The sequence below is a fragment of the Balaenoptera musculus genome, chromosome 11 (assembly GCF_009873245.2).
Source record: "Balaenoptera musculus isolate JJ_BM4_2016_0621 chromosome 11, mBalMus1.pri.v3, whole genome shotgun sequence".
NCBI classification, from domain to species: Eukaryota; Metazoa; Chordata; class Mammalia; order Artiodactyla; family Balaenopteridae; genus Balaenoptera; species Balaenoptera musculus.
The window spans coordinates 21,482,796-21,496,213 of NC_045795.1; the positions used below are offsets into that span (position 1 = coordinate 21,482,796).

At 41.4% G+C, this 13,418-nt stretch overlaps 4 non-coding genes across 4 annotated transcripts; 1 reads left to right on the forward strand and 3 right to left on the reverse strand.

Annotated features, from left to right (window-relative positions):
- Nucleotides 1-107, reverse strand: TRNAL-CAA. The gene is made up of 2 exons: nucleotides 70-107; nucleotides 1-46 (listed from the first exon to the last, which is right to left on the reverse strand). It is a non-coding gene; the product is annotated as a tRNA-Leu (tRNA).
- Nucleotides 108-3,527: 3,420 nt separating this feature from the next.
- Nucleotides 3,528-3,600, forward strand: TRNAK-UUU. The gene has a single exon. It is a non-coding gene; the product is annotated as a tRNA-Lys (tRNA).
- A 3,236-nt stretch (nucleotides 3,601-6,836) lies between these two features.
- Nucleotides 6,837-6,909, reverse strand: TRNAK-UUU. The gene has a single exon. It is a non-coding gene; the product is annotated as a tRNA-Lys (tRNA).
- A 1,871-nt stretch (nucleotides 6,910-8,780) lies between these two features.
- TRNAM-CAU lies at nucleotides 8,781-8,852 on the reverse strand. The gene has a single exon. It is a non-coding gene; the product is annotated as a tRNA-Met (tRNA).
- Between the last annotated feature and the right edge of the window lie 4,566 nt (nucleotides 8,853-13,418).

Here is a 13,418-nt window from a genome sequence, read left to right on the forward strand (position 1 = left end):
TGTCAGAAGTGGGATTCGAACCCACGCCTCCAACCAGAGACCAGAAACCCCGCGCTCGGGAAGTAGAAACTTGAGTCTGGCGCCTTAGACCACTCGGCCATCCTGACACGTCCGCTTTTAACTGTGGTATAACCTGCTGCTGTGATTAACAACCAATGAGATTCGTATTACATCCAGAATACGTGGGGTGAAACACAAGCTCTGAACTGATCGCAAAACGGAAGAGGCAAAAAGACAAATTTTGATGGAAGCTGGAGGCTGTTGCTATGGCACAAAGTTAAGTCAGACCCAGAGCCAGGGAGCCAGGGGTATTGATAAGCCGCTCCCACCACACGTCCCCTTACCCTCCCGCACCGCGCTGCCTGCCTCCCAAAGGCCCTCCAGGCCACGGCCCACGACGGTCCCTATGGTGTGGGAATTTCACAAATCACAGAAAAGCCCACAGAACAGAGTTAGCGCTGGTTTCGAAGACCGCTTCAGCCTGCTTCCCGCGGTGTTCATGCTCTCTCATTCCCACAATAAAATAAAAAGTAACATAGGCAAGAGCCCGTGAGAAGGGCTAAAACCCTCCTTTAATAAACCTATTAAAAAAATAATAAAAATAAACCTATTTAAACATTAGAACTGTCCGTCTAAGAGTACGAGGCAGGCATATTGCACACTCTTCCGGTGTTTCTCCCCATAATCTTCACTTCTCCTTCCATATCTTCTCTTCACTGGCTTTTATCTCCCTCATTTCTTTTCTCCCGTTAATTTCCTCCCAGTGGCCTAGGGAAAGGGGATGCGATGTATTATGTGATACAGGATAATAGATACACGAGTTAAAAGGTTTGATGGCCGTTACCGAGTAACAAATAGTTTCTCTCTCTCTCCACCCCAGCCCCCCAGCCCCCAGTGGTAAAGGTGAGAGGTTTTTACTCTGTTGTTTATTCTTCATTTTGTGTCAAGCTAGTTCCTACTGTCCTTGTTTCCATTTCCTATGGTTAGGGCTCCCAGCGTTGTAGACACCAAGTGTAAATCAGTTATTGCAGTCTACTTTGTATATGGACAATGGCCAAAGGGGAGTTGATTTTACTTTTGTTGTTTACCTGTCTGTAATTTTTTGTCTGACTGAGCACCTAAAATATTACTTGCTGCTTTCTTGACCTTCCCTTCCCAAGAATGTGACTTTTTGCTTTCCTATGGATAAAGCTGACTCGATTTATTTTTTTATTCACTTATTTATTTAACAATATTTAATGTATACTCAGATTCTGTAGTTGGGTCCGAGGATACAGAAATGGAGCAGTTGGAGGCTGGGGGCAGACAGTACCCCAAGCTAATGAGTGCCAAAACGCACTCCTGCCAAAGTCTGCCACTGACACACCTGCAACTGAAAAAGTTGGTTTTACTAACTATTGCAGCAAGAGAGAATGCACACCAGGGGAACAGTGGAGTGTCTCAGTCAAAGAGTGTTAGAAAGAACTGATTATAGGATTTGGGCTTTGGTTAGGTGATTTGGGGGAGGATTTAAGGAAGTATGGCTTTGCAGTGGTTTGTATACTGTCAGGAGGTGGGGGTAATTCTATGGTTGGATATCTTAAATCTTATCTAAAGGGAGGGCAAAGTAGAGTGAAAATAGAGCTGGAATTCGTAAAGAAGCAGCAGTCGTTTATATGAAGTGGGAGAGGGAAATGTTTGGTACTCTGTGGCTTGGACAATGTTCATGTTTTCATTTGTGTTTAGGCGCGATTATGGAGTTGTTTTCTTTCTGTCTTAATTTACTAGAGAGGTCTTGTCTGATATTGATGTTCTGGGAAATTGTTTATATTCAACAAGAAAACATCAAGACATAACTGTAAATGCCAGGTCAGCTCCTGGATGTCCAGGACTGCTTTTCTCTGTCTCATAATTAATATATACAGACAGCTAGATGGTGCTAAAAGCCATAAAGAAACATTAAGCAAGGAAGAGATACGGGATGTGAGGGAGATTTTTGACATTGTTAAATAGTGTTATTATTGAAGGTCTCATTGAGAACGTGGCATTTGCACAAAGACCTGAATGAATAAAAGGATTGACTCATGTGAATATCTGGGGTAGATATTTCCAGGTAGAGGGAATAGCAAGGGCAAAGTTGATAAAATGGGATGAGGCCTGATGTTTTTGAGTAAAGGCAAAGAAACCTATCGATCTGGCAGAGAAATTGTGCAACATATAATCTCATTGCTTAACTTGTCTCCATCCTTTCCCAAATCAAGATTATCATCCTTTCCTGCCCACTCCTCCATCCCTAGGCCTCACCGGAGCTCTCATCCTGTTCTTTCTTCCACGTCTGATTTTTATCTTATCAATGACCTTGAGAGTCAGAAAAAGTACCTAAAATTGCATGAAGCTCAGAGATATAGAAAGGATGTTTACTTTATACATTACTTGGACATTGGGGGGAAAAATATTCTGCAGGTGTGATGGTTTGTATTTTTTTGGTCAAGTCAAAATGACCTCTGATCCACATTTAGTAATATCTAAATGTTATTCCCCAGGCATATAATTGTCACATTATATTTAATTTCTGAAATTCTGTGTGTAACTTATATAATAAAATGACATTTACACACACATTATTTCATAATGGTTAGTATTATGGGTAATATATGAGTTTTATGCATTATTTTCTTCATATTTGGTCAGGATTGCATTTGGCTTCATGTATAGAAAACACAATAAATAATGCCTTAAATAATAGAAGGATTACTGATTCAAAAATAAGTAGTCCTGGGTTAGGCAGTCCTCATGAAACTAAGCACTTCCTCTCTTCCTCTTCTGCCACCTATGCTTTGGGATGTTTGTCCCCATGATCTCTCTACGGGTGCTCAAAAACTGTCTCATGAACCAATAAACACTGAATGAAACAAGAGCACTATTTCCTTAACTGCCAAGTCATTCGTGTCTTTGGAGGAGTGGGCCTCTAGATAAAATGTGGAGGAGAAAATTAGAGGACATCTTGGATTTTTTTCCCCCTAGCCCTGAAGAACCCACACATTCCATTTCTGAAACTGAGGGGAAAATACCAAAGGGTACAACCAGATTTGATTCTCCTGCATTAGGTCCAGGTTATGAACCTCATTTCTTTCCATCTTTTCATTCTTTGGAAGATTCTCCTCAGTTACTCCAGTCGTTCCTAAAAATGGTCATCTCCTCCGGGTTCCCCCACAGGTTGGTGAGGGAGCCTGTGCATCTTCTCTTCAAACATATCTGAGAAGTAAATACGGTCTCCGAGGGTTCTTCTGCCTAGATCAGCGAATCCCCTTCGGCAATAATTGACTCTAGGAATAATCTTCATTCTCCCAGCAATTAAAAAGTGTGCTTGAACGTACAGTGCAGAGGTTAAATGGTCTGTTTGGTGAGTAAATGACTCAAGTGGTCGAGCCACACTTTTGGAAGACCCTGGTTTTTCTGAAGCCATGGATTACTCCAGCTCTTCCTGAGCATTGAAATTGCTAATGGAATTTGGTTATTTATAGCACGAATTAAAATGCCCAAAAAGGGCCTGGATAGCTCAGTTGGCAGAGCATCAGACTTTTAATCTGAGGGTCCAGGGTTCAAGTCCCTGTTCAGGTGCTGATTCCTGTGCTTTGTTGGTTTTTTTTTTTTTTTTTCTTTTAGGCAACGCACATTGACGTATTTTGGAGAAAAGGGGGAAGGTTTATGTAATGTACTTTAAATGACTCAGAAAAATATGATATACATAGAGAAAATAATAAAAACAAATGGGGCAAAATGTTAAGAAAAGGTGAATCTCGGTAAAGTGTGTTCCCTCTAGTATTTTTATTTTTGCAACCTCTTGTAAGTTTGAAATTATTTCCAAATAAGAATTTTACAGTTAAGTATATTAGTAAATGTAATTTTATAAACATCAAGAATCACCAGACTTTGAAATTTTAAACTACAAGTTCAGCAATTTTTACAGGTTGTATATGTCCAAATTTCAAAACATCCAAGTATAAAAGAAACCAGCACACTGTATATGTTTAGGTGTACTGTATAACTTATGTTAGCTAGCACCTAATAACGACAACATTATCAGGTTTTTTTTTTTTTAACCAACACAATAGGTTTTCATTTTTACATATAAAAATTAAACTACTTTGGCAAATTAGAGCTATGGAAGGTGTCAGCTCAAATGTCCATATTTTTACATGAATTGAAACATACTATCCCCGCTGTACATTTTGACACTCTGTGGTGACTACATGATTTGGAGGAGAAACACAAAGTTACTTCTGTTGTTGCTACATAATGAGTAGTAACAATATCATCTACGTTAGATCACTAGTGGGTTTATGGTTTTTATAATGCTTTACAAATAGTTTAAATTTTATATTAAATACAATAAAAAATTGAATATGTTAGTAACATTGTCAGAGTAACTAATGACAGAGAAATGACCAGCAGCTCCCAAACTTTAAGGCATATTGAAATCACCTAGGTGGGGATTTTAAAAATCTACTGAAGCCTGGCTCCCACCCCCAGATATTTTAAAAGCACCCAGGTTATTCTAATGTGCATCAAAATTTGGGGACCATTGAGAGCTTTCCAAGGGCGGTTCTTGCACAAGCAACATCTCCATCACCTCAGTCAACAAATGAAAATTCCCACTGCAAGATCCTGGAATATTTCCAGAGCCAAATGGGCATATTTTGAACCGCCGCGCTGAGGGTAACTTCTTCCAGAGAGAAGGCGGCCGTGGATTTCCATCTGTAGGCCTTTGCTTGCTTGGTGGATGCATTGATAAACCAAGACGCAGGAATTCGAATAAAACAAAACAACGAAAAGAGAGAAACAAAGCAGCAAGATTCCCTTTCTGTACAGGTAAAGACTGGGAATACTGCTTCTCTGCCGGGGAATCAAACCCCGGCCTCCCGCATGACAGGCAGGGATACTCACCACTATACTAACGAGGAAGACGTAACCATTGACTCAAGAGTCTCAACTGAAGAGACATTCACGCTTTGTGTCCGGAACTCTTTATGGACAGTGAATTCCTGGGAGTTTCACCAATCTTTACAATAAGAATCTGTTGTAAGAATCTATAAAAAGGAATTCCCTACTTATCTAAATCTGAAAACGGCCCCACAAAAGATTGCAACATTGCTATAGTTTTATCACTAATAGCAAAGAAATGTTCGTTAATAGTAAGGAGGGCATTAAACTTTAAAGCAAGCAAACAAACAAACAAACAAACAAAAATCTCCCTCTGCTCCAAATAACTTCCTTTCTTCTTCACCTCAAGCTTTTTCCTTAATTTAGATTTACCTCAAGGGTCACCTTCCCCTGGGACTTTTTCTCACACCAGTGTGATTTAGATGTATTTCCTCTGTTTCACTTTGTCATGATAAGATCATATATAGATGTGTGAATTTCTACGTGGAATAAAGGTAAGGGCTTAGTCTTAAAATCTAGGTCTTAGATTTTTCAGGGTTGGCTTTAAATGCATGTTTATTTTTGTGTAGCCTCTTAGTAGTAGAAAGTCCACCGTTAGGAATAGTCCTCAGTAAAATTCCAGCTCAGTTCCATAGGTGGCTTTGCAGAGGATAGTCATTGTAGCAATTCTAGGCAGCAGAGAATAGGAGACAACTTGGATATCTAAAATGAATGTGCTACACAGAGAGAAAAACAGTAAGTTTTCTAGGGCTGCCAGAATAAATTACCACAAACTGGTTGGCTTAAAAACAACCGAAATTTACTCTCTCTCAGTTCTGAAGACTAGGAGTCCAAAATTAAGATGTTGGCAGGGCCATGGTCTTTCTGAAGGTTCTCTGAAGATCACCTTCCTTGCCTCTTCCTAGCTTCTGGTGGATCCCCAAAATCCTTGATTTTTTTACTGGCTGTAGCTGTATCATTCCAATCTTTGCCTCTGTCCTCTTATGACTTTCTTCTTTCTCTCTGTGTCTGTGACCTTTCTTATAAGGATACCAGTCATTGAATTTAGGTCCCACCCTAACCCAGTATGACCTCATCTTAATTTAACTAATTATACCTGCAAAAACTTATTTCCAAGTAAGGTCACATTCAGAGGTTCTAGAAGGACACAAATTCCAGCTGACACTATTTAACCCACTAAAATTAAGAATGAAGGATGAAGTGTTATATGCATAAACATAGTTAACTGCACCAAAGTATACATTAATAGCTGTAAAAGTACTGATTAAAACTGGTTGTGATGAGAGGGAAGGGAGGTGGGGAGGAAGAGTATACAATCTTGTGTTATTATTGTTCAGACTAAAGAAACAAAAGAGATTCTCTAAAGAAAGACAGGCACCAAATGCCTAAAAGGCAAATCTTCATGGTTCATGTTCTTTGATTGTCGGTGAGAGCTTCCTGGTTCATGGACCGCTGTCTTCTCACTGTTGCCTCACATGGCAGAAGGGAGAGAGAGCTCTCTGGGGTCTCCTTTGAGAGGGCACTATTTTTATTTAGGAGGGATTAACTCATGACCTAATCACCTCTCAAAGATCCCACCTCCTAATACCATCACATCTAGTCGGGTCCACCCAAATTGCTCCCCTCCACTCCCAGATTAATAAATCATTTTAAGGGAACTTTAAAATGGCTTACTTCTCAATAAATCTATTACTGGTTTATTATTTTTATATGATGCCCTTTTTCAATTCCTCTTAGAAACTTGGGGAAGTGTTTCTGTGAATATTTGGGAAAGGAAAATTAATGAAAAACTAGGAGGTAAACTATTTTAGGTCAGTGCCTTTGCCTGATTTGACTGTTAAGGTTTCACCACTTTCAGAGGCATTCCTAAATGGGCTCTGTTACCTAAGTTTAAATGAAAAGCAACACCACACCGCCTGAACAGGGACTTGAACCCTGGACCCTCAGATTAAAAGTCTGATGCTCTACCGACTGAGCTATTCAGGCTCTGCAAAACGCTTTCAAATTCATTATAGAAATGACTAGGAACACCGAGGTGTGCTAGTGATGCTCATGATTTCGGAAATCACTTGGGTCTCCCAGGGGCGTTGATCGCGTACCTCCGACCCAGCGCTACAACTGGCTTGACTGTATTGAAGATTCCATTTAACCCCCAAACTATTTCTTCGTTGCACAGACAATTATTGTGTAGCACTTATTGCAGGGGGAAAGTCGTGCTGAGAGTAGGGTGGGATCCGTTGGGGAGGGAATATTCCTGCAGTTAATAATTGCAGGCAGAGCCCTTTGAGGCCGCACCCACTAGTCAGAGGCGGCTTTAGAGCGGGCGCGCAGGCTCCTTCACCAGCAATGACTTCAGTAGGTGGGAAGAACTTCAGGAAAATCAAAAATTGGGGAAAGAATGAAGGTTATGTCACAAGGAGGAGGTTTATTTCCCTTTGTTTCCTCTGGTGTTTTCTTTCAGAGTTGGGGTCTCCTGGAATTTTAATGCCAGAGCAAGAAACAACCTAACGCCCACTTCGAAGTGGTGCTTCCGTCCAGGAAAAGAGCTCCCTGAAAACCCACTTCTTCAAAATTTTCGTACATCTCACTTTTTCAGCACGCCCACCTTTCCGCACCTTTCCTTCACACTCCTTTTCTTCACCCTCTCCCCAGTCTCCTTTCCCCTCTACTCTTCCCTTTGGCTCTCCAACCTCCCTCTTGCCAGTGCGGGCAGTCCACATTTGTCCCTGTCCTATTCCTTTACTTTCCAACCCCACATTTTATCTTGAGCTCCACTCTATTTAAAGACAGGAAGGACCAGGCAGGTGGAACAGCATTCGCTGCCTCTGTCACGGCAGGTCTTCATTTGTTCATGAGACTGTTACCGAAAGTGGGGTCCGGCTGCCCGCTGCCCTAATACTTGAGAGGCAAGGTTGGTGAAAAAGAAAGTTTGCTTTATTTCGGAGGCCGGCAACCAGGGGAGAGGGCGGACTCCTGTCCAAAGGCCGACTCCCCCCACTGACAATCAGTGGCCAAGAGCTTTTAAAGGGGGGGTTTCAGGGGTGGATAGGCGGAGGGAGGGCGCTACATGCAGAAATAGCACTGTTAGCTCTAACAGTCATCTTGAAATTGGTCGTGGTTGGTCTGATCAGTGTCATCTTGATTGTTTTGAGTACAGCCAATCTTTAGTTCCAAGGCCGATTTTTTCCCATTTCTTTGAGGTCAGTTCTCAGAATTGTGGCAGCTTATGTCGTAGGTACAGTCTGGTCATCAGGTAGTTAACTTCTTCCACCTGGTGGGGATTTCAGTACCTATAAGACAGCTCACAGGATGTGGCTCAGAATATTACCTATTGCCCTTGAGGAGGAACTAAAGGTCATTGACTTTGCTTAATGACTAAACTATTATTATTTTGTCCTGTTTGACTGCTTTCCTTTGCTTCTGCATTTTCTCACTTCTCTGATTACACTTATTCTTTGGCTAGTTTTTCTACAGACAAAAGGCAGGCGGGGGGGCATGGGGAGGGGCGGGGAAGACCGCAGAGTCCTGCTCCGTTTCAAGGCTTGTTAACACGTCTGCATAGGCAAAAATGCAGTGATAGAGTCACTGCACACAGACGATAATTAAGATGTTGCATTGTTTCCCAATATGTTGCGAGCTTTATAAACATTGATAAAGACATTTTTTTTTAAAGACACATTTTTGATAGAGGTCAATTTTCATCAAGATCCAAAAGAAAACAAGAAATGTAAGTCAGTAGTGTCACTGTCATGAGTGTTTGAATTTACCTGCCTCTGCCTGGTGTTCCTGTGGGAATCTTGGAGTTTGAGGAAGAGAATAACGTGTGTTGGTCCAATATTGGAAAAGGAGAAGAAACCTAGCAGAGGATGGTTTCGATCCATCGACCTCTGGGTTATGGGCCCAGCACGCTTCCGCTGCACCACTCTGCTTTTTGTTTCTCGAGTCTTTCTTCTACCTTACCAATTTGTATATAGATTGATAGACACTCAAGCCTGTCGATTCTTCCCTCTCCCCCTTTCCCACTAACTAACTTCCTTCTTTCATTCTGAGTCAGCCCCACATTTCCTTCTCAAGATTGCTGCCTACGAGCAAATCTCTAAGGCTTCGGCACTTTTGTAATTTACTCAAAAACCGAAGCTCTGAAACCCTTTCTCAGGAACTTGGTATTCAACCCGTTAGGGTCTCCTACACCGATTTCTAGGGATGAATTTAGAACTCAGACTTTTTTCCCCCGCGCCTCCCACAGCTCACTCCCGGACTCTGAAGTTGGGACGCCTTGGCTCTTCCCCGTCAATGGCAAGGCCGAGGACAGGGCAGGGGCATTGTACGATTGCGCCCCTGGAGAAACTGAAGACGTGGCGGAAGAGAAGGAAAAGCAAATACTTCCGAGAATCGTCACTCGCAGAGCTGAGGGAGACGTGAAGCCCAAGGTGATCTACCCTAGCTGGATTCTTTGTTCACACCTCAGTCCATGGCCACCTGCTGCTTGCTTATTCAAAACCAGACGTCTCCCTTTTTATTTTCATGGTTATATGCCATATTCTTTTGTATGATTTGGATTGCTCTAATATATTTTTAAAATAAATGTTGGACATCGAAGGTGCTACTGAGGAGGTGAAACTTTTAAGTGGATTTTTACAAAGACAGGTTATCAATACTCCAATCTCCTTAGGAACCAGAAATGATCATTTTCCAAGGGCAGAGAGAACTCGAGCTTCTTGAGATGAACCTAGCCACCAATATTCAAAATCCAGAAGGGTGATTTTTTGCTGCATAAGTCTACCTCAGAAGATGATTGATTGATTCCTTTTCTGAGCTGTTCTTTCCTTCTCAATTCCCCTCTGAATTCTACAGGGCTCCGATTCTACTTTTTTTCATTTTCTCTGCTACAGAAGCCACAGACTTTGTCTTAACCTCCTAAGACAGAAGCCATGGAATCATCACTTCCTCAGATATTTTCATCCCCAGTAACCTCCCCAGCTACATTAACAGAATAAAACTACCACCTTCAAAAAGAGAATCATTGGCCCATGGTCTTGTAAACCAGTAACTTTTAGTCCTGAGTGCTGTCCCAGGAAAACCTTGGAAGGAAGGTTTGGAAATTCGATGAGGTACGGTTGGGGTCCAGGCCTTGGCATTATTAGTGGACTTTCTGTAAATCTCTTCAAAAGCTCAATGCAAATGTTCTTATTCCAGCAAAGTAACCTGAGTCCTTGAGGGTCACACCCTTTTTGTGGGCATTTATGTAGCTTTGGATTCTAGGGCATATACCACACATATTTCATTTCTATTGTTCATTCCTTATTGCCTCATCTTTAGCTTCAAATTTATCTTTCAATTTCTATTCATCTGCTTAAAGTTCTTATTTTAAAGGCCCATATTGCAGTCACTGTTCAGCTACAGGTTGGAGCAGCTAGAGGAGCTGCAGGTGACATTTCATCACCGGAGAGACCAAGCCAGTATCTCTCCCACAAGATTCTGAATACGATTTATGCTCCCTAAATGGGCCAGATTCACGGGCCTGAGACCTATGCAGTCACGCAGCTCACTGCCCCCGAACCCACACTCAGAAGGGTCCTGCTCCTGGGGTTTAATGCTCTGCAATTGCTCTCTTGAAATTCTTAATAGTTTTACCTTTACACACGTTTTGTGAGGTCCAGTAGGACATGGAACATGTGTAGATGTGGGGCTTTCGTTGAAGCCTTGGCTCTCACAGGTCCCGCCACCCAGAGATGAGTTTTCAGCGGCCAATGTACCCTTCAGCTGGCAACCTGCCCTGCTATCCTTCCCCACCCCCCTCTCACACCTGCCTCAGCAGTAAGCCCCCTGGGAGGTCTGGGGAAGAGGTAGTTAAGCAGCATAACCCTGGTGCCTCTCGGCTGTGGCACAGTGTCTGTTGTCTCTGCCCCAGGCTGGCAGTCTGACAGTGTCAGGGTAAGTTGGGTGGGAGTCTTGGTGGGCATGAGCCCTTAACCCAGACTCATATGGGTATATTTTCATAATTTTAACAGCACTTTCTTCCTGCTTTTTGAACAAAGGGCCCTCATTTTCATTTTTCACTGGGTCCTGTAAATTATGTAGCTGGTCCTGCTCCCCAGATTTCCAGAGTCTGGTTCTCTTGCCTGCGAACCTCCCCCCCCTCCCCCACAGCTTCTTTACTATCTTACTATCACCTTTGAAAGGTCAGGCCTGAATTCTCAAAGAGGGAGCCTGATATCTTCATGGGAAGAATGCAGGATCAGCTACTCCCCACAGGACAGGCCAATAAATTGAGTGACGAGGTGTTGAGGCAAGGAGAGTGACTTTATTTGCGAAAGCTAAACAACAACAGCAAAGAAGAAAAAAGAGAAATCTAGCTAACCAAGAAGATGGCGGACTAGTGCCCTTAAAAAACCATCTTAATATGGTTTTTAAAGGCACAGGCTTTTAAAGGCAGTGTGAGGGAGGGGCTCCAGGGTGTGTGATGAGCTTGTGAACAATTCTCAGATTGGTTGGCATCAAGGTGAAATTTTGAGCACCATGCGTCTTCTGGTTTCAGTCAGTCTGGGGTCTCCATGTTTGTGGTCAGCAATTTTCATCTGGTGGGCATCTGCTTCCTGTAGAAAGTTAGTAATGTGTGTCAGACCTTTACATCTATCTTTCAGGGAGCTGGGAGTTCAGTGACTCTGTTATATGGCTGGTTTATAGTCTAAATTGTTACTAGTTTCCTGGACCAACAGCTGTTCTTTGTGTCTATGTCTTCACAATTCCTAATCATTAACTCTTGAGTCAACATTTTGAGACTCAGAGGAGGCCTGGGATGCTAAAGCAAAAAGCCTTTAACCTCAAAGGACAAGAGCACAGGGGCTTGTATATGGTTTCAAAGCTTCATTTTGAAATCCCACTGCTTAATGCTGCTTAACCACTCCCCTGTAGTACTCCCTCAGCAGATTTTTTTTTAATGTGGTCATCTGGATTGAATTGTACTGAATTGACCTTGAAGTGTTTCCAGGGAGGAGACAAAGTAAAAACACTTAAAGGATACCAATGAAGAATATCTTTAGGAACTAAAGGTAGAAAAGAACTTTAAATTAAAAGGGAAAAATCCAACTATAAAGACAAAGATGACAACTGTGACTATTTTAAAATCAAGAACTTTTCATTAAAAATATTGCACTTTGGGAGAGGCGTGGTGGTGGGATGAACTGGGAGATTGGGATAGACATATATACACTAATATGTATAAAATAGATAACTAATAAAAAAAATCGCACATCATTCAACACTCAAGGGATGGGGCTAAATTAAAAATTAGATACAAATGAAGAAAGAAAAAGTAGAAAAAATATAAGTGAATATTCCTGAGTCAATAAAACAGAGATTAATAGATGAAAAATATGAAAGACTAGTAAATAAGCATGAAAAAGGAGATTTAAAGTTCCAAACAAGAAATAGAGAAAACAGGATTAGAAGTTGCTCCTTGACTGGAGAATCAGCCAGTGATTGTTTATATTTAGTCTGTAGATTCTGGAGTTAAGATATCACATGATAGGTAGTCTTCCTGTTAGCATGAAAAGATAGCACCATGTCTAATAAAAGAGAAAAAATGTAATCTCTCTAAAGTTAGATGTTGAAGGAAGCAGAATATGCCATCCCAAAATATGCCTCTTTGGCATGTGAATTATTTTGAGCTGAAGGCAATCAAGACCCAGCTGACTCAGGAAAAAAAATGTTTTTACTTCTCCCATAACTACCCAAAAGAGTTTTGATAGGGAGCCTGTACCAGAAAAAACAAACAAACAAATACAACAACAAAAACAACAACAAAAAACTATTACCAGATGTAACTTTTCTATCTGAAAGACCTATTTGCATGGCAGGGCAAATTTCTAATTACCAAACTTCTCTTCTTATCCTCCTGTGAACTACACACCTCCCCTTTGAAGCCTTAGGCCCGTATCCCATTCCTGAGCTCAGGATGGCATAAGCCTCAATTCGCCACTTTGCCCCTGAGCCTCAGATCTTTGGGGCTCCTGTATGTATGAAATTAAATCAGCTTTTCTCCTGTTAACCTTCCCTATGTCACTTCAGTTACTAGACCAGCCAAAAAACCTAGAAGAGAAGGGAAATATTTTCTGCATAGTACAGTCAGCTCTCCATATCCCTGCATTCACATTTGCAAATTCCACCAAATTCTGATAGAAAATATTTGAAAAAAAATTTCAGAAAGTTCCAAAAAGCAAAATTGAAATTTGCCAAGTGCTGGTAACTATTTACATAGCATTTACATTGTAGTTACAACTATTTACACACGTTTACATTGTATTAGGTATTATGAGCAATCTAGAGATGATTGGAAGTATTAATATATGGAAGGGTGTGTATATGCAAATACTGTGCCATTTTATATAAGGAATGTAAGCATCCTCGGATTTTGGTATCCTTAGGGGTCCTGGAACCAATCCTCCAAGGATACTGAGAGATGACTTTATTTGCATATAACCTACACTCATCCT